General features: G+C 45.2%; 1 long non-coding RNA gene across 1 annotated transcript; it reads right to left on the bottom strand.

Moving 5' to 3' along the window:
• Window positions 1-783: 783 nt before the first annotated feature.
• LOC125758408 (uncharacterized) lies at window positions 784-6090 on the bottom strand. Its single transcript, XR_007416028.1, has 3 exons — window positions 5843-6090; window positions 5679-5775; window positions 784-918 (listed from the first exon to the last, which is right to left on the bottom strand). It is a non-coding gene; the product is annotated as an uncharacterized LOC125758408 (long non-coding RNA).
• Window positions 6091-19757: the final 13667 nt, after the last annotated feature.

Raw genomic sequence — 19757 nt, 5'->3', positions numbered from 1 at the left:
ACACCTTTTGATCTTATACCTTCAAATAGGAGTTATGAGTAATTGCAATCCAGTAAGGACGTTTTTGTGAAATGTGCGACTCACACGAGATATTTCTATTAAGAACTTCCTGTGCAAAAGTTTGCAGGGGGAGGTATGGCAACCCCCTAGCAGCCCCCACTCACACCTGTTATCAATAAACATTGTGGTGGAGCATGAATGCTAGTGTACTGAGGCGCGTGTGAATAAATTTGAGTATAAACGTAAGCCAATATAAGGCTGATAGTAATGCCGATAGGTGAGTAGATAAGACCACTGGTCAGCCATGAAGGGTGGAGTTCCGTCAGACTTACTCAATAAATATATTTTGTGCTTAGGGCTCACTAGGACTCAGACTCACCAATATTTTTCTCAACCAGACTCACTTGGACTCAGACTCACTAAAATTTCCCTCAACCGGACTCACTTGGACTCAAACTCATCAACGTATTGCTCAGACCGACTCACTCAGACTTACGGCTCGATCTGAGTCTGAGTGAGTCAACTGACGAGTGAGTTTGCCGACCTATGGCCTAGAGTATATTTCATCAAAATCGGGAACGGTGACTGGCACGTCGTGTTTATTCTTATCTGGACACACCCAACTATTGATAATTATGTTGAAAGTTCAAGGTTCAATGTAGGAAGTTTTTGGCCTTCTCATTTTTAAACATCCATGCGACAGCCGCCACTGGCCATCACTGTTGCTACACAAAAACCATTCCTGTACTCCCTAATAGCTTCATTGTAAAAAATGTGTGGTTACCGGATCCCACTTCTGTAAACGCTGCCTCCTCTTCCTCTCCAAAGTTTGAAGTAGGGTATCCAAGCTGCTTGCAGCCTCTCTCCACGGCTTGTAATCGGGTTCCCTTTGAATAGGAGATCAAACTCTAGTAGTAGCTGGGGAAAAAAAAGGTACAGAATGTTAAAAGAAACTTCACAAACCACCTGACCCGTTTTCAAATAGTTTCACTGTTGAAAGACACCAATCTGTTTGAAGTTAATAACCGAAATATTTATTAGCATACATGCCCGATACAACACCCAGAATTGGGGCTAAAGTCTTTGTTACGACCATAAAAAACAATGAAGCAAGATCACGTGGACTTACATATTTAACGAATTTGCAAATCATAAAATAAATATTCTCGAATCTCCACCGGTTTTGCCCACATACCTTTGGAAAGCACAAATACTACCAATCAAGGAAACAATTAAGGAACAGAAAGCAAAAGCATTATGCGAGACCCTATGCAGTGCGTCGCCTGTGATGCTCATGCAAGCGGTCATTTAGGCATCAGCCCGTTTGACCGATATAACGTTTTCCACACGTCAGTGGAATCGAATAAACAACCCCCACTGCACAGGAGATGAAACGTGTCCTGTGCTTCACAGAACACGCAGTAACCCGTGAAGGCTGAGCATTGACCGTTTGGCATGACTTCTGAAGCTTCTCTGAAGCCAAGAAAGCCACCTGCAAGTTGGCGCATGCTCCTATCTTTAGCCTATGTGACCCATTGTGTATGTAGGGCAACACAACTAAGCGCTTTTTGTCGGTGTTTCCATGCTCTTTGGAATCATCTCCTTGCCAAATCAGAATTAAGAAGTCATCAACAAATCGGCACACTTTAAAAACAACGGATCCATCTAGCTTGCTTGCTATGTCGCGGTCGTGACGTGCAAGATAAATATCGCTCAGGATTGGTGCCAAACATAACCCAATGCAAATTTCACTCTTTTGGATGAAGTTATGATCATTGCACGTGACGAAACTCGATTTCATTTAGAAGTACAACTATACTCACGGACAACTTTTCTTGGGAATGAAGGGAAGGCTACAGAGCTTAACTACGCGTGTGCTACCGCTGAAGAATGTAGTCCCACAATTAAGTCCGTGTTTTCTGCGCGAGAATAAAAAAAAATACTTTATTTTCTACAGGACACTGTTTGAAAAGAGGGTCAGCATGCACCAAGGAGATATTTATATTTATTATACTTTATGCAGAGTCATCTTGCGTTTTTGCGCGTGTGAAAACGTCGCACCTTTTACGCGCACCTCGCAGTCAAAATAGCGTCTTCGTCTTCAGGTGAGCTCTCGTCATCCTCCAGCTTCTCCGACGACTCGCCGAAGGAGCTTGTGATGAATTTCAGTAACAAATGGCTGTCAAAGCCTGTGACGGCCAATAAAATAATGAAACGGCCGTCACAGAAGATACGGAATGTTTATAAACCAAAACTAATTTTGAAACGTACGCCGAACCGGACTACTCGGCACAGCAGTACTTGTGCAGTAGCTCTGCCCCCGTAGCCTTTCCTTCATTGCCAAGAAATTTGTCCGCGAGTATGGTAGTCTACTATTGTAGATTCCCGAGCAAGTTTGAAACACTGGCGACGCAAAAGTGTCAGTGCATTCTTCGACATATAAAAGCAGTTTGTTAGTGAGTAGCATAAGTCTATTGAAGCAGGTTCAGCAAGGAGATGATTGCAAAGAGCGTGGGAACACCAAGAAAAAGCTCCTCATTGTGCTGCCCTACGTACACAATGTGTTGCATAGGCTGAAGAAGATAGGAGGGCGTGCCAACTTGCAGGTGGCTTTCTCGGCTCCAGAGAAGCCTCAGAGGTCATGTCAAATGGTGAACGCTCAAGCCTTCACGAATTCATGGGTGTTCCGTGAAGCACGGGACATGTTTCATCTCCTGCGCAGAGGGGGTTGTTTATGCAATCCCAATGACGTGTGGAAAAACTTATATCGGTCAAACGGGCCGATGCCTAAATGACCACTTGCACGAGCATCACAATAATGTATTCAACACAGTGCAGGGGCACATCAGCATTCACTGTCGTGACTGTGGGCGCACACCCCGTTTCAATCAGAGCAAAGTCATGGCAAGGCATAGGGTTCAGCTAACTCGCGAAGTTATCAAAGTTGAGTTGACACATAAGTTGAGGGACAAGTGCGTTAGTGCACCCTCTATTGCACCTTCAAATCAAGAATTTGATACCTTGGCTGGACTTTAGGGCATACGTGGGGGTACGCTGGAAGCATTTCAGATGATGTGGCAATGATGTAAGCACCTTTCTTTTCTTGCCTCGCACCCTCTCCCTTGCCTTGTATATATGCACATTTTCATCAAAATAAAACTAGTTGGAAGTCAGCGCTCTTTGCCTATGTTTGTCCCGTCCCTTTCCAAACCTTCTATGCACTGTAAACATTTAGGTGGTATAAATTCATTATGTGAATTTGGCAGCGCAAACAAACGGGACACAGAGAGAGTGGGACGGACTGCGCTTATTTGTTGTTTGTTTGTCTTGTTTGTTTCCACTGTCAAGTTTACATAATGAACCACGCTGTACACCAAGGTAGTCATTTCATATACAAATAACAGATTACGTAAAATGTACTGAGCTTAATTTAAAATATAATAAATGTTACAAGGAGGACTGTTGCAGATCTGCAAGTGGCTCGAGGTTTATGTTGAAATAAATTTGAACTAATGTCATTGCTAAACTGATAGAGAAAATATTTTCTACTGCCACTTGAGCCAGCTTTTTGCAGTTAGAGGCAACTGTAAAATGAAAATTAAGCACCTGCCACAAGAATTGACACTGCGTGAAAGCCTCTCAACAGAAAACAGGATAAGAAAAACTTAGCAGGAAAGGAAAATATATTTAATGTAACAATTACCAGAAAATGACACAAAACAAAGGTACTGAGCTAGTCACAACGTTGCAGAACCAGTGCGATACTCCCTCATAGTGCAAAAAAACGCCAGGCCTGCGCTGAAACCGCAGCACAGTCACAGCGAAAGCTGGAAGAGCGGCGTTTCTAGAGCCCGTTAAGCTCTCTTGGGGCTACAATACAAGTACACTACTAGAAAGGTACCCACTACGCCATAAATCACAATTTTTGTGAAGTTTGGAAGTACCTACTAAGCCATTATTTGTCATTCTGCGGAGAAGCGAGGCACCAGCTACACGTCTGTAAGGCATTATGTGCACTTTGTTCACGCGACGACTGATGACGATGAAGAATTATGGCTCAGCCCTTTGTAATGGGTTGGAATCTTTAAACGGCCCACCAGTTATGTAATTTGCATTGGGTGACGCCCGGTCGCTATTTCCCTCTCCCGTCATGCTGTATAACATACGTTCACGTGGGAAAGAGACGGGGGGGGGCAAGAACTTTACTGAGACCCCGAGGAAATGGATCATGCGCTTATGGGCTTCCTTGGCAACCAATACAAGTGCCCTTGCGAGGAACCCACTACGCTATAAATCATTGTAATTTTACTGAGACCCAGAGGAAGTGGATCATGCGCTTATGGGCTTCCTTGGCAACCAATCCAAGTGCACTTGCGAGGAACCCACTACGCTATAAATCATTGTAATTTTTGAGAAGCAGGGCAGCAGGCACTCTGCCATTTTTCGTCATTCTACGGAGAGCGTTGGTACCTGCTAAACCCATCTAAGGCATTATGCGGACTTTGTTGATGCTGTGCCTGATGACGATGAAGAATTATGGCAGGGTCCTTTGTAATGGGTTGGAAGCATTCAACAACCTACTCGTTGCGCAATTCGCATTGTGTGACGCCTGGTTACAGAATTCGCGTTGTGCGACGCTTGGTGCTCATTTTACTCTTCTACTACGCTATATTGCATATGCTAATGTGGTTCCTTCCCGACATGAAGCCTGTATAGGACCTTTTAGCAAAGCAGTTTGAAGCACCGGCTCGGCTCAGAGGTTGAATACTGGGCTCCCACGCAGAGGGCCCAGGTCCGAACCTCGTTCCATCATGGAATTTTTTTCTTATTTAGTTTTCTTTCTTATTTCGAGCGATACTGGTTACGGACACCGGCGGCGGCGGCGGCGGACAACTACGGCGCCAAAAACGGCCGGTGAAATGATCACATAACAGCTTTCGCTGTAAAAAATGGAACTGTAGCTGGTGCATTCATTTCAAGAGGCAACTCAAGAGGAATAGATCAATTTTGGCATAATCTCGTTAGGCGTTTAACCTGCACTGCAAGGTCACAGTCCTAGTAACGCACTTGGTCTAGGAAGGTGCAAAAGCCTACAATCGTGCCAGAGCCTGACATGCAGCATAGAACTGATGCCTTCAAGACGGGCCTTATCATTGCAATCAATCAGCTTTCACTTTACATAATCATGATGTGAACGAGTGAAACCCTCTTTGAGCACATGTTCAATGGTAAAAACGTTACGCTATAATACAATTATCAGCATAGTCTCAGAAATGTAAATAAACAAAGTGCACGCAGCAGGCTGTTCGTACTGCTTCAGTGAAGTGACCAGCCGGCTAAGGCGCGCGGAGCCGAACGCTCGTTGGGCGTGTATCATAGCAGAATTGTTGCACAACTTATCTGCTCCTTTAAAAAAAGAAAAAAAAAGAAACGAAAACATGCTGATGTCAATCATTAGAAGACTAAAAATGCGGGGCTAATTGCGAAAGCATCTCGCAATGCTGCTGAATGATGCTTACGAACTCTGATATCTCTTCAGCACACAATTTTACATTATTTTCATTATGCGTATCGCCTCTACTCGGGACGAAAACTGCACCTAAGATGGACGGCACCTTTTTTTTTTAAATTGAAGCTTTCAGTTACATTAAAGAAGAAAGCATACAAGCGTAGCTCACTTTTTCGTGATCCCGGTACCAGTTGAGCATCGCGGAGTTTCCGCGGAACACGTCGGTTGTTGTTCGACTCACGCCTCCTCCATCCCTTCCTCAGTTTCTGCAGTCAGCAGACAATCTCTTAACGGGGTGCTTGCAAACAACTGAAGCAATGCTGCAATACTCACGGTTCATCTGCAGTAAGTGGGTGCTGCGGTGTTCCTCGCAAGCCGGGAAGACTTCGTAGAGTTCTCTGTCAAAATCGTCGATATCCAGCGGGCGGAAACGACGAAGCGCACAAGAGAATTCACTGCTGTAGACGATGAGGAAAACTTATCTGAACTTAACACTGCACAATGGATCATGCTGAGCGTCGAGATCATCGAAAACACGCCGATCACGTTGCTGCGTGAATAAAAACAAATGCGTGGAGCCATCTTTTTTCTCTGTGGGGCGCGGGAAAAAGAAAATAAAGGAAAAGGCGCATCGCTACCTACCGCTTGTTAAAAGTAACAGCCGCCAACATGACAAATTGTTTTTAATGTTGTTGTTTAAATCGTCGTTATACTGTTAACTTTTCATCAACAGGAGCGACTAGCACGAGTGGATTGTAATTTATAGGCATAAGTAACCGAAGTAACCATAAAACTAGGTGAGGAGGCCGTCACTTTAACGACAGCACTATGCTGACGGTGCAACAGCTGTTCGTGGCGTTGCATGGCCGTTGTGGCAAAGTAATCAGCGTGTTGTTCGCGGTGCCCATTTGATTCTCATTGTTTCGCCAGGTTCACTAATTGGCCCGTGTCACTGGGAGAAGTAACATAGGCTGCCGCTTTGCAGTGCGCCTTCGGCGCTCTCACTAATTTGCTCGCGTCACATATCCACATCCAGTGAGCGACGGACTACGTCGCCGCTTACACCCAACGTGATTCTCTATTAAAAACAAAAAATACAGCTCCTCCGGAGCAGTAAGGTTAATTTAAAAACAATACTTGAAAAAAAAAAGCACTTCCAAGGCAGGAGTCGAACCCACGCCCAACGGCACCACCGCCGTGCAGAATTCAGCGCGTTGGGCCATTGCGCCACCGATGCACAGCGGCCGCGACATCTTACAAGGCTTGGTAACGCTCGATGTGTACTACGCGATTGCACGATCAGCGCTGGTACGATGATTGTTACAGCTGTCTTCGTACGGTGCGCCGTTGTTCTGTTTGTGCAACATAATCCCCGTGCTTAGCCCGAAGTTCCGAAAGAATGGTGGCTGTGTATGTTGCGCGTAATTCCCCAAGAGCACTACCTGCTACCACCTGCATTCCTAAATCGAACGCACCGGCAAGCATCAAACCAAAATGCAACGTCTGCGAAGCCGCAAATGTGATGCGTGTTTGTGCTGTGTTCGTGCAGCACGATCCTCGTGCTTAGCCCGAAGTTATGAATGAATGGAGCGTGCGCGCGCGCGCGCGCGCGTGTGTGTGTGTGTGTGTGAAGCGCATAATTTCCCGTGACCATCACGCGAAAAGCGCACGTCTGAGAAGCCGCAAATGTGGTTCGTGTTTGTGTGTGGGTATACAGAAAGTGGAAATGTGGATTATGATTTGCTTTTGTTATCTTCAGCCATAGCGGTAGCCTGGATCGTCCATCGTGAAATGTGTGGTGTGAATGTGTGTTGATGTTCACTGTGAATATCTTGTAGAGCTCCGTGTTTTCGGTGTTTCTTTTTCTTAAAAATCGGCGGGTGTTTATCGGATTATATATTTTTGACGGAAGTTTGGCGTTTATCGGAGTTTGTTTCTCGTAAATCTCCAATTCTCTGATATTCGGAGTTTTGTATTATTCTTGAAACCCCAAAATCTTAGATCTATTCATATATGAATACTAAAGCATCAAAACACATGAAGCACATTTTTTTTCTAGAAGGTTTGAATGCACAAAAACATATACGCACGAGCGAAATACTTGAACACAAAAGACCTGTATTTGTGCCTATACCAACCCTATGCTTAAAGCTTATTGTAAAACATGCAAGCATACTTTGCGAGGTTCCTGTCAGTGATCGAAGCGCGCTCCTTTCGCTTGACAGCCCTCAGCTTTGAAAACGCCAGAAGACGCAGGGCGCAGCGAGAAAGCACTGTCCAATGGAAATTGTGAAGTCTCCAAAACGACAGGGCTTCAAAATGTTACATGTTTCATAGCACTGATAGTTCGCAAAATCACTCAGGAGCTGGCTCATGTCGTCAGTTTCAAGAAGCACTAATTGAAAAATAGGCACATAGGTTTCGACGGCGCAGGGCAGCTCATGCTTCACATTTGTATTCACAATTTGAACACAGTACCAAACGATTCTTTGGTGTACTGTAGTTGATCGCACAGGTTCCTCTCAGATGTCTGTCTCCACTTTTCGGAGACAGCAGCGTAGTATCCATGAAAGTCTGCGACAGTCATTAAGCGGTGAGTCTCGTCAAAAAGGTACAACAGACTTGTGACATCTCATGCGAAGGCCTCGGTTGGATCACGCCATTGAGTGATGAGTGCGTCCAAACGAACCCCCAGTATGGGATAAACTTGGTGTACCACTCTGCCTCAAGTTTCTTGATGATTGAGAGCACGGCACACGAATTGGTCTTCAGAAACCTCACCTTAATCAGCAAGTCGTGCACAGCTTCAGGTGATGAAATAAGACTCTTGAGCTTCTCACACTTCGTTCCCTTGGTTTCGTCACTTCTCAAGAAAGACTAAATGGCACCCCCGCCAGTTGTCCAAAATATCTTTTAGAGCTTCGTGAAAAGAGAACCACCTCAGCGAAGATACGGTTTTCAAAGACTTGATGGGCATGCCCATGGCCTCGCACACAAGACCAAACTTATAGCGCAGCTCCCGCGACGACCTCAACAGGGCAGGAAAGGGCACTACAAAATCGTGAACTACGTTAAACGAGCTCGTCCTGATTCCATCCTCTAGAGCGTTGTTGAGTAGCTGGCACGGATCTTTGAAGTGAAGCGCCTTGAATTCGGGGTTGGAAAGTTGCAAGTCCTTGTGAACCTTCTGCATGTAGGAAGCTGAGTCAGAGCACAATACAGCTATATCGCCTAATACAGCTACACACGGTAAACTTTGAAAGGACCATTTGCAATAATCTGCAAGGCGGCTTTACTGCAAGGTTGTTTTCCAACCAAAAGCTCTCCGTCGCAAACTGGTTTTCTCGCTCATTGTGCTTTTACCGCTCCTAATTCCAGTGAAGGCACGCGAGTACGACAAAACGACCTCTTCCCCCAACAATTACTGTGGGGCCTACTCGTACGAACCCTCAGCCTTCGCTACGTCGACAAGGCACCCGTCGTTCGTAAGAAAAAAAAGGGGGCCGGAGGGGGTAGAGAAGCAAAAACAGAATGAGCGAGAAAAGCAGTCGGGGACTGAGAATTTTTGGTTGGAAAACAACCTTGCAGAAAAGCCGCCCTGCAGATTTTTGCAAATGATCCATTGGTCTAACCAGAAGATGTATCAATGAGCACTTTGAACTTGCCTTTTCGATAAAGAACAACATCAGGTCATATAAGCCCTTGAAATATGAGTTTATCCGATAAACCCGAATTGTCAAAACATTTATCGACAAATGTTTATCGAATTTTTTCGAATAAAACCGAAAACACGGAGCCCTAACTTCAGGGTTTGGTTCATAGCTAAAAAAATGAACTCGTTTGTGAGCAACGCCTCTTCAGTGGGGCTGCAGTGAAAGTTTGGTGTGTTCGGTGATTCGCCGTTTCACTAGATGATGGCTCACTAAGTGGCTCTAAAGATCCAGCATGCTTGTGAACATGTGCAACATGAACACGACTTTCGACAACACATCTGTCGTACAGTACGTGCACTGGCATAGCCATTGGGAGGGAAGGGGGGTCAGCCCCCCTCCCCGAAATTTTATTTTGCATGTGTATATATATACACACGCGCACATACAAACACACGAACGTAAATTAAGTATGCTAGAACCCCCCCCCCCCCCCCCCCACCGAAAAGAATGTCTGGCTGCACTACTCATGCCGTGCTTGCGCCTCGAGCACACACCGCACTTATTTATTTTTGTTCGCCTTTCGTAGGTGGTACTGAGATGCCAGCTGAGAGCGCCAATGAAAGCATTCCCCCTTGCTATGTCGGTGGCCGCTGCAGGCTCAAGACATACCTGGTATTGTTATTTGTGTGCATTACCATGAGATGCCATGCATTTTCCACACAAGCTGCCTAGCTGCCTTCATGAGCATTGTTTGTAGGGAAAGCATTACAGCTTTTTTTTATTTTTAACCCATATGCTGCCCCCAAAGAATAACATCGCGATCTTCACAGAAGGTATGACTACCCTTTTCTGTTATGCCAATTTGTCTGAGGAGATGAAAGTTTGTTTCCTTATACAAGCAGCAAAGCAGGAACTCCTCACTTGATTAATGTAGCACTCACCCATGACCATCCAAGAATTTCTTTCCGAGGTGATGACAGTTGCGAAGATACTAGAAATGCACATCCAACAATATATTCATCGCGCAATTCCAGAGAGTGCAGCAGTTTAAGCACTCTGCTCTGAGAACCTGTGTCATGCCATCGGAGCAAATGAGCTGCAAAAGTTGCAATCCTTGTTGCATCCTTGAGTAGCTTCAGTTGCTGATGTCGTATGCAAGGAAATCTACCAGTCAGGTATTTCTGAGCCAACACAGCTTCTGCCGAGAGCCACAAGGTGCACTATTGCTGTTTACCCTGCACAATTGCTTCAAGACGCCACACTACTAGAATTTCGTCGTCAGCTGCCGTTAACATCCGGCCCGCTTGTTGGCCAGCACTGTGCTCTTAGGAATGACGGCATTTTTCAACAATTTCAATGATGACATTCATCCAGGAAAACAAGTCTCTTCCGCTTGAATTTTTTCTGAAATAACAAAACATGCCACATTCTACGAAATTGTTACTTCTTGAAGCTCGTTGCATACAGTACACTGTTAGCAAGAGTTTCATTCGTTCTGCTAGGCTATTGTTTTCTTGCCTGTCTGATGCCGAATACCACGTCAGACGTCTGATCATCTATACGCACTATGGCTTTATTGAAAGCTCAACGACTATTATTGAAGGCTTGTGCTGGTGCGGCTTAGGAGAGGGGCTTTGTCAAACCATCCTTTCTTTAATTCAACAACTCATTTTCAATGATGATGAGCTAGGACTGGCGTACCTCCATAGTGAGCGGTGGTGGTGTCAGCAGCTTGGTTCAGGCACGGTCATGGCATTTGAGCGAAATAGAGCACCGTGTGATCCGCTCTGAGGATTTTTTCAGGGTAGGATTGCAACGTTCAATGGCTTTCAATTCAATGAGGCTGCAAAGCAGCTTTTTTCCCCCTTTTGAATATCCACGAAATTCTATAAGAGTGAGGTGTAGTGCTTGTTATTACGGTAAAAGCTCAACATTTTTCTCTCAGCGCCTAGCTGCTGTGGACCGTCCACCTACAGGAGTGATGTTGCGTAACCTGTGACAGAAGCCTCGCTATCAATGAAATGTCAACTGGCTTGTTGTGCATTATTACTTGTTTATGCGATGATCTGTTCAATTTTCATTTCTGGGCACACCAGAATGACAAGCTCATGACCGTCTGGCTCTCTAGTTTTCTGGCTTGCTCGAAGAAGTAGAATCTCAAGCTTTTCTATCTTTACGCAGTTTCTTTGCTGAGAGTTTGCAGGGGGCAGATGCATTTTAGGTTGTGCAGACACCCCCCAAATGCTTCTCCCAATGCACCAGGAACCAGATTTTTCTCTAACATAGTGGCTCGAAATAAAATTCTTGCTGCATAGAACAATGGGTAGAGACTTGTTATTAACCAAAATCTTTCCGGTAAATTTTCCTCTTCCACTTTGCACATAGTTCGTCATCAACAGGCAATTGGCCATTCAACATGCTTGCAGCCTTTCCAGACTGCAAGTTGCTAATAGCACACATCATGTGTACATTATCTAAACACCTGCAGCAGAAGCACCAAACACATACACATTCACTTCATAAGAGTAGGCAGACTTGAAAACGAAACGTTACACTGTGGAAACTGACTGCCACAGTTTGAAATGTGATGCATCTGGCAACGAGCTATGTTTACGAGTAATGATATGTTTCCTTGAAGCATTTTTATATAGTCATAAGGCCAGATTCTCTCAACAGGCAAGTGCTCTACCCCTCTGCTTCATACCACCTGAAGAAGTAATTAACATGAGGAAGTCGTGGAATAAGTGGCCGCAGCACAACCCATTTTGACGGCTTGGCTTGCAACTCTGATGCGGAGCGCACTGTCATGACCATACAGAAATGTGTCTACTGTACTAGCGCCAGGCGTTAGAATGCCCCTCGTCATGCTGTGACACGCACTGCTGTGTATTCCGTGAATGCGTGGAGTTTTTTTGTTAAGATGCCATAAAGATAATAGATGTCTCTCAGTTTGCCAGGGAGGGGGTTGATACAGTAGTAACAGCAGTATTGCTCTAGATTGCAAAAACTAGGCATTTGCTTTTGTCCCTCATGCAACAAATCAAAATTCTCTGAAGCTCAAGCTCGTTTCATGCTCATCAGTTGCTCAGCAATATTCCAAGCTAGTAGCTGTGGGGTAGCTTTTCTCACATGTTGTCTGGCACACAGTTGCCAAAACCTACAACACGATGATGACTTAGGCTGTGTGTCTGCACATACATACATACATACATACATACATACATACATACATACATACATACATACATACATACATACATACATACATACATACAATGCATGGTGTTGTATATTCTTTGCTCGGTTTTTGTTTGCTTCGCTCGATGCTTAAGTTTACACGAAGGGCACTGCTGGTTTATGGTCAGTAGCCTGGAAAACGTTTAACGTTATTCGTAAAAGTACTAAACAGGAGGCCATTTCTTAATAAGTTTAAACTAACAAGTTTCCCCAGTATTCATAACCGCTGCACCAAAAGGCCATAAATTGTAGTGCTTTACTTGATCAGTCTGTTCAGAACTATTCCTTTTCGATATTCAGGTGTTTTAAAGCTATGGATCTCCAGTAAACCAACAAAAAATGTTTTGGGATGACATGCTTTGGCAGCCTAAAAGCCTTTGGATTATTAAGGTCATGTCTCAAAATTTTGTGTTTTCTTTTCTTTTGCTTCTTCAATTGTATGCTCACTTAGCCCTGGTACATGGTCCATACGTCATCAAATATGCAACAGTGGTTTCCAGTCTGCATGTACATGTCATCTCTTCTTGTCTATTTCTAAGGTGCTGCTGCTTTGCTTTCAGAAACTTTCATAAAACAATGTGTTCTCTAGGATGAGTGCTAGCAGTATTTTTTGATGATGATGCCTGGTACTAAGTAACTCCATTTATTTATTTTTCTGGCATACACTGTGATGCTAATGTGTTCTGTGATCAAATCATTCGTCAGTAGCTTTCATCCAACACGAAATACTATACGGCAACCCTAAAACCAGTTATCAAATAAGAGTGTCATATGTAGCAGTGGTAAACATCAGCCAAAAGGTTTTTGTTGCAACGTTTGTGCAATCAGGCGCTTGTGTATTTCTATTCTATCTCCTTTCTGCACTTCCTTAAATGACCTGCCATGTCAAGTGTTTGGAAATGATTGCAGTTAAAAATGCCCTTATTGAGAGAATGGTGCTATGGTTTGCGAGTGGATACGCAAAATACCATCACACATGTAAACAATGCAATGCATAAATGACATGTAATGTAGCTACAGGGAGCTTTAGGCTTCCTTGTCTGCTTTGTTTTGAAATTACAAGGTTACAGAAAGCAATCAGAGAACAAGTTTATGCACTACTGTTGGCTATATTAAATGCAACCCATTTCTTTGTGAACCAAAGGCACTTTGACCATTTCTATTTTATCTATCTGCCTACATCTGGCCCCTCTTGTGGTTGTCTGCTGAACTTAATATATACCAAAACTAGTACAGGAGGACATGAATGTACGACAAACATGAACAATGTTATATGCCCGTCAATGGCGCAGATAGTGTGTGTCGATGATAACTCGTGTCACAGATAAGTTGTTGCCGGCATCAATAACATTGTCGGTTAGCAAAAATCTTGATGAACACAGAGAATCAAAATCACGATTCAAGCCAGAATAAACCCATGCACTCAAACTGGCTGTCAAGTATTCTACCACAGGGGCATGCCAGTGCTTAAAACTGCTTTAGAAAAAGACCCTATAGAAGTGTCATATTGACTGGGCGACATGAATTGTACTTGCACCGTTGGCTATCTGCTTTTATAGCAATGTAGTAAACATGAAATATGTACTCCTATGACTCGGAAATCTGTATTCCAGCATTGCTCGAACCCAGAGGAATACACCAACGACCGCTACTAATGATATACACATTGTCACATCGTAGTGCACGCTCCATTTCGATAAAACTGACGTCTGTGCTCTAACATGAGTGCCAATGTTATTAGAGCAATAAATTACCATTAAGCACCAGTGTAGTTGACATGCCTGATAAGCCCTTGATATGCCCACAACTAATCAATTTACACAACGTCAATCCACGTCCTAACGCTTGGCTCAAAGCAAAAAAAGTAGCATATGCAGCAACTCGCAGTCGGCTTCGCATCAAATCGATTCCCACAATGCGTGGGGTCGGCCGGAATTTTTTAAAATGCTTTTCACTGTGGTTGTGTCCGTGGTGTTATATGATGTCTCCTTCAAACTTGAACACTTATTTGTCCTCGTAAGCATGGTATTGGTGTGGTAATGATTGTGTACTTGGCTTTTGTTTTGAAGGATCACAGAAAAAAAAGGACTCATCTTGGACTTCTGTGCGTGTAAAAAATGTATTGACTGGATGCAATATTGACATTAAAGAGATATACACGACTTCAGTGCATTCTGCTTTTTACCCACCGTGGTAGCTTCGTGTGCTATAGCATTGAACTGCTTAGCATGAAGCGTGCACGTTTGAATCTGTCCGTGATAGCCACGCTTAAATGAGGGTGCAATGAAGAAACATGCATGCACTTTAAATGTGATTTACTTACACATTAACCTGATGCGGTATGAATTATTCCAGAGTCCGCTGCTACACCATGCCCCATTATGTTTTCCCAATGTAAATCCCAAAACCTTATCTTGTCCACTTTCTTTGTTAATTTTATCTTGGCAAGTAAAATGTGTCGAAGAACTCCCGCGAGAAGAAAAGAAGTCTATATCAAGAGAGATTGAAAGCGTAAGAAAGAAATTAAAGTGAAAGACCTCATGGATGAAGCTGAATGAAGGGCATGCATGAATGGTTGCGTTTAACAGAAAGTTCACTAGGGTAGCTGTTTGGGCTTGTTGGTTTGGCATGACACAGGTTGAAAACTAAAAGGACGAAGACAGAGAAGAGGCTTGACACACACGAGTGCTGTATTAGAAATGAATGAATGTGACCTTTATTGAAATAAAAGGACGACTCTTGGTCGCTGTTGGGGATAAGGTGGGAAAGGGGATAAGGGGATTAAAGGGTGATTAGCATCTTCACGTCACGTCCTCGCACGAGTCAGTCGACCTCTCCTACACCACTCGAAACAGGCCACTTTGACTACCGTATATAGCGAGAGCTTTTTGGGCTTCATGGTCAGACATTATTAAGTTACGTAGAACTGTCATGTCGGCGTGCAGCAGGTGTTCAATGTGACGTCTGCCTTTTGAGAAAGCTGCGCATGTCCAAATGAGATGTTCTAAATCTGCTCGGCACAGCGTCTGACAGTGTGTGCATCGCGTAGAAATATTTTCACTCGAAGGTCGGGTAGCTTGCTGCCATTTGTCTGGTATGTGTGGTGTGTATGCAGAGTAAATAAAGTTCACTATAGTAGCTGTTTGGGCTTGTTGGTTTGGTATGACAGAGGTTGAAAGCGCAAAAGACGAAGACAGAGAACAGGCTTGACACACGCGAGCGCTCGTGTGTGTCAAGCGTCTTCTCTGTCTTCGTCTTTTGCGCTTTCAACCTGTGTTAACACAAAGGACCGTAGCACTGCATGAACGGGAGCACCTTTCCGTAGTTTCCAGAAGGTTTCACTGTGTTTGTTTTCTGATTTTTGCCCGTGTTGTGCAAAACCAATGAGTCTGCATTAACACGCATAGGCGTGCGCACAGGGGGGGGGGGCAGGGGGGGGCGCCCCCCCCTAATGGTCGAAGAGGGGGGGGGGCGCAAAATCTGCTCCATACATTGACCCTTCTAGTTAATAAGATGGGGGGGCGCAAAATCTGCCACATACATGGACTTAGTAGGGTGGGGGGGCGCTGCGATTAACCTTCGCCCCACCCCCCTAATGGGGAACCCTGCGCACGCCTATGTTAACATGCGAATAATTTCTATAATGCTTCAAACAAGAACAGCTTCCGTAACGCTATGAAAAGTTTCGCGGTTTTCTTCAGACAGAAAATGTTTCCTTGGTGCCACGCGCATATTGCTTGTAAAGCTACGGAAATTTTTTAGAGCACCATCACAAAGTGATAGTTTATCGTTCCAAAAGGAGATAACACAGCTCAAGAAGATCAAAATCCTGCAGCGGAGCAAGCGGAGACTCACTGAAAGAACGAGGCTCTTCAAACGATAAAAAATCCGCATTTCCCCGAAGGGGAGTATAAGAAAGTGCGAAGCACGGGGTGATGCTACGAGGGGGCGCGCACGACTAAACTGCGCGTTCAACTTGTTGGCCGCGTTGCGCACGGCCGAGATGGGGGTCAGGTTGTTGTCGAACCACAGTCGATCGCACACCGCGCAGCTATATCCGAAGCTGCGGTCCAGGAAGTCTCGCTTGAAGCGCGCGTCCGGCCGATCGAATTCGAGGGCCCGCGCTCGCTCACGCATCGCGCGTCCCCGCGCCAGATCGGCTTCGGGGTGCTCGGCTCGCTTCGCACGCTTTCGTTCGGCGTCTCGCCGCCGGCCTTCATCACCACAGGCAATGCGCCGCTTACGTCTCTCATCGGCCTTTCGAGCGCGGAGTTCGGGATCCGCAGCCCGCTTCGCCCGCCTGCGCTCGGCAGCACGGGCCTTAGCTTCGGGACCGGCGGCCCGCTTACGCGCAGCATCACGGGCCCTTCGTTGCGCTGCCTTGTCTTCAGCCGATGCGGCATCTTCAACGACGCATGCAATGCTCGCATTCGATTGCGTTGTACTAGTTGTTGGAGGTATCGCAGTCGAGGTTGATGCCTGCGATGGATCCATACCCATGACGGCGTTCACCACAAACCATGAGCGAGAAGTGACAGCGAGCGGCAACCGGCGGACGTTTATATACGGGACTGACGCGCCGGCGCCACACACACAACACGTGCCGGCGGAGCGAAACACGCCAGGCGGTTGGAGAGGGGGTGAGCGGTGGGGAGAGCACGCACACGAGGGGCTGTTACCGGGCGAGGAGGGAGCTCTCAGGGCAAGGGGAGAGGCGGCGGCCGAGGGTGAGTGCAACCTAAATAACATCAAGAATTAAAAGCACATGCCTGAGGAGGGCGGGTAGGTGTTCGCTGCAACCTTTCCCCCCTACATACAGCGATCCTCCACAGAGCATCGAAACACCAGATGGGCGCGCATCAAACCAAGCTGCGTGCATTTGCGGTAACGCTGCACTTCTGTTCTCCGTCAGCTTATGTGGGTGAACTCTAGAAGTTTAATTGATCAGCCTCAGCATAGCGCACTAGAAGAGCACGGCACAGTCGCGTGTACGGAAACCCTGCCTTCACAGCTGAGTCACTGTCTTGACAAAGCTTGTCTAATACCATATTGGTAAAACTTCAGCTCAAAAAGTGTACAGCAGACAACTAAGCAGAGGACAGCGAACAAGACACTACGAGGACAGCGCGAAAAGTGCGCAGCACGTTTGCGCTGAAGGTTTTAACAATATGTAATACCAACTAGTCCGCTCCTACACCTCCCTCCAATTCCGCACGCAGGCTCTGAGCTGAAATTTGGTTGTTGATGACATATTTCAGGCTTGTGGACGACAAAATCGTTAGCAATGTGGCATTTTGAATGGAATGCATGATTGCAGTCAGCTTGATGCCTAGAATGCATGTTTGTAGACGCTCACTGGCTTACGAAAATACTCATGTGGCAACCTCAGGTTGCCATTTGAGTATTCTTTAATTCATTCACTAACTAGATCACACAACCATGCAAATGAAACAGTGTTGAAAAGCTATTGAAGTGGTGTGACTGCAAGCGGTTACGACGGCTAAACATCCAAGGAGAACATCCTGCGCGAAGAACGCCGTCAGGTGACGGTGCCACGAGAATTTTTCATAGCTCAGACAAATCTTAGCAATTTCGACAACCGTCGGTGGGGTTTTGGAGAGGAGCACATGACATGCCTTGTCGTCGCCGCTCTCATTTGATATGTCGAATCTTGTTAGATTCGGTGTCAGTGGGTCGACGAGCATGTGAAGATCTGCAACAACTTCGGTGTGGATTGTGAGATTTTCACGGGGTTTCTGTGAACGGCTGGGCAGATGTTCTCCGGTACGAAGCTTCCGCAGCGCGGGGCGACCGAATATTTGCGTAATGCGCGTATTGAAATCTGACCGACTACGAAGATAAGATTCGTGGTTATGATAACATACGGTAGCGGCACCACTGTGCTAGAACTGAGCATAACAGACGAAACTTTTCATTCAAAACGATGCTCAGGAGCTAAGGTACGTGAAGTTATAACTTGCCCTACGCGTGAGCTAGCGCTGACCAGTGAGGTAGATGCTCATGATTATTGCCCCATTTAATGGGGCATTCAGCCCAACCAGTCTCCTACGTCGTATTCGGCGGCACCACTGAAGATAGAAGGATCTCGTTGGTTGAAAGATCCGGGACTAATCAACGTGTGCCATGCGAGTGGTAGTGTTTGGTTGGTTTCGCCATATATCGTAATACTGCGACAACCCGCCCTCTAACTTCTGATGAAATGTTGGATTATAAAAGGGGCTGAACACGTCATTTGCGCTTTCTAATTCATTGCGCTACACAATAAGCCCACGCAGGCAATAATTTAGTCGGCGAATAATATTCCGTCCACAACTTGCCAGATGAGATACAAATCGAACACCGATACTTGACGATGCCCTTGCAGCAGCAGTTTTCTCCCTTAGAAAAACTGATCATGCCCATTTGTCATAAAGACATTTTCATACAGGTATGCACTGGAAATCATTCGATAATAAATATTGTTTTTCATTGTCATGAAGGAGCTCTGATACCTGCAGACTGCATATAAATCATGCATAGCTCGTACGATGTGTGCTCCGCCTTTGTTCATGGGTGCACTATTGCAGCGTCACTATTTCTAAGGCGAAGTCATGCATCAGCTACTTGACCCTATAATAGTGCTGATCTGATACCTCCACATATTACGTAGAAAAGGGTGGAGTGAATAATGTGATGTCAGTCATGTAAATATACGGTCGCACGAAGTTCTAGAAATCAATGACCCTAGCAACACGCCACAGCGAATCAAAACCTTATCTCCATTTGCAATAAAACCTTCCATATCGCTACCTATCACAGAACTCCTCGATGCTGAGTAATACCTCGCAGAGTCCCTGTACCGTACTTCGGTTGTTCATGATATAAATAATGAAACAGACTTATTGAAAATATATCCAACATGTGGAATGGTGGATTCCACCATCCATCAATAATTATGGCGCTGGAATATTGGGGCACAATTGTATGCTGGACGCTGAAAAATGACGGCACGTAAAACAGTTCTACAATGTCAGGACCATCGTGCCTACAGCCGCAACATATAAATAAATGTATAAGAGGCATTAGTACAAAACAAGAAAAAAAACAAAGAAAAGAACTTCCATCATTAGGAGTCGAATACCACATCGGATCCCCAGCCCAGTGCTTTACCACTACGCCGCGGTGATGTTTTGCTTTCTGTAGGATGACTAGTCAACACACTAATACATGGCTTTGCTTCAGCTCTGTATGTCGCATACTCGAGACAGGCGCGATATTCACCTCCTGCTAAAATTTGCCTATTTATTAAACAAAAACAAACTCCTGCCGAACAAAAATGGTACGTTGATAATGGCAAC

Source organism: Rhipicephalus sanguineus, chromosome 4, assembly GCF_013339695.2.
Source record: "Rhipicephalus sanguineus isolate Rsan-2018 chromosome 4, BIME_Rsan_1.4, whole genome shotgun sequence".
Classification (NCBI taxonomy): domain Eukaryota; kingdom Metazoa; phylum Arthropoda; class Arachnida; order Ixodida; family Ixodidae; genus Rhipicephalus; species Rhipicephalus sanguineus.
The sequence above is the reverse complement of the archived record's forward strand: the minus strand, read 5'-3'. Positions and strand labels throughout refer to the sequence as shown.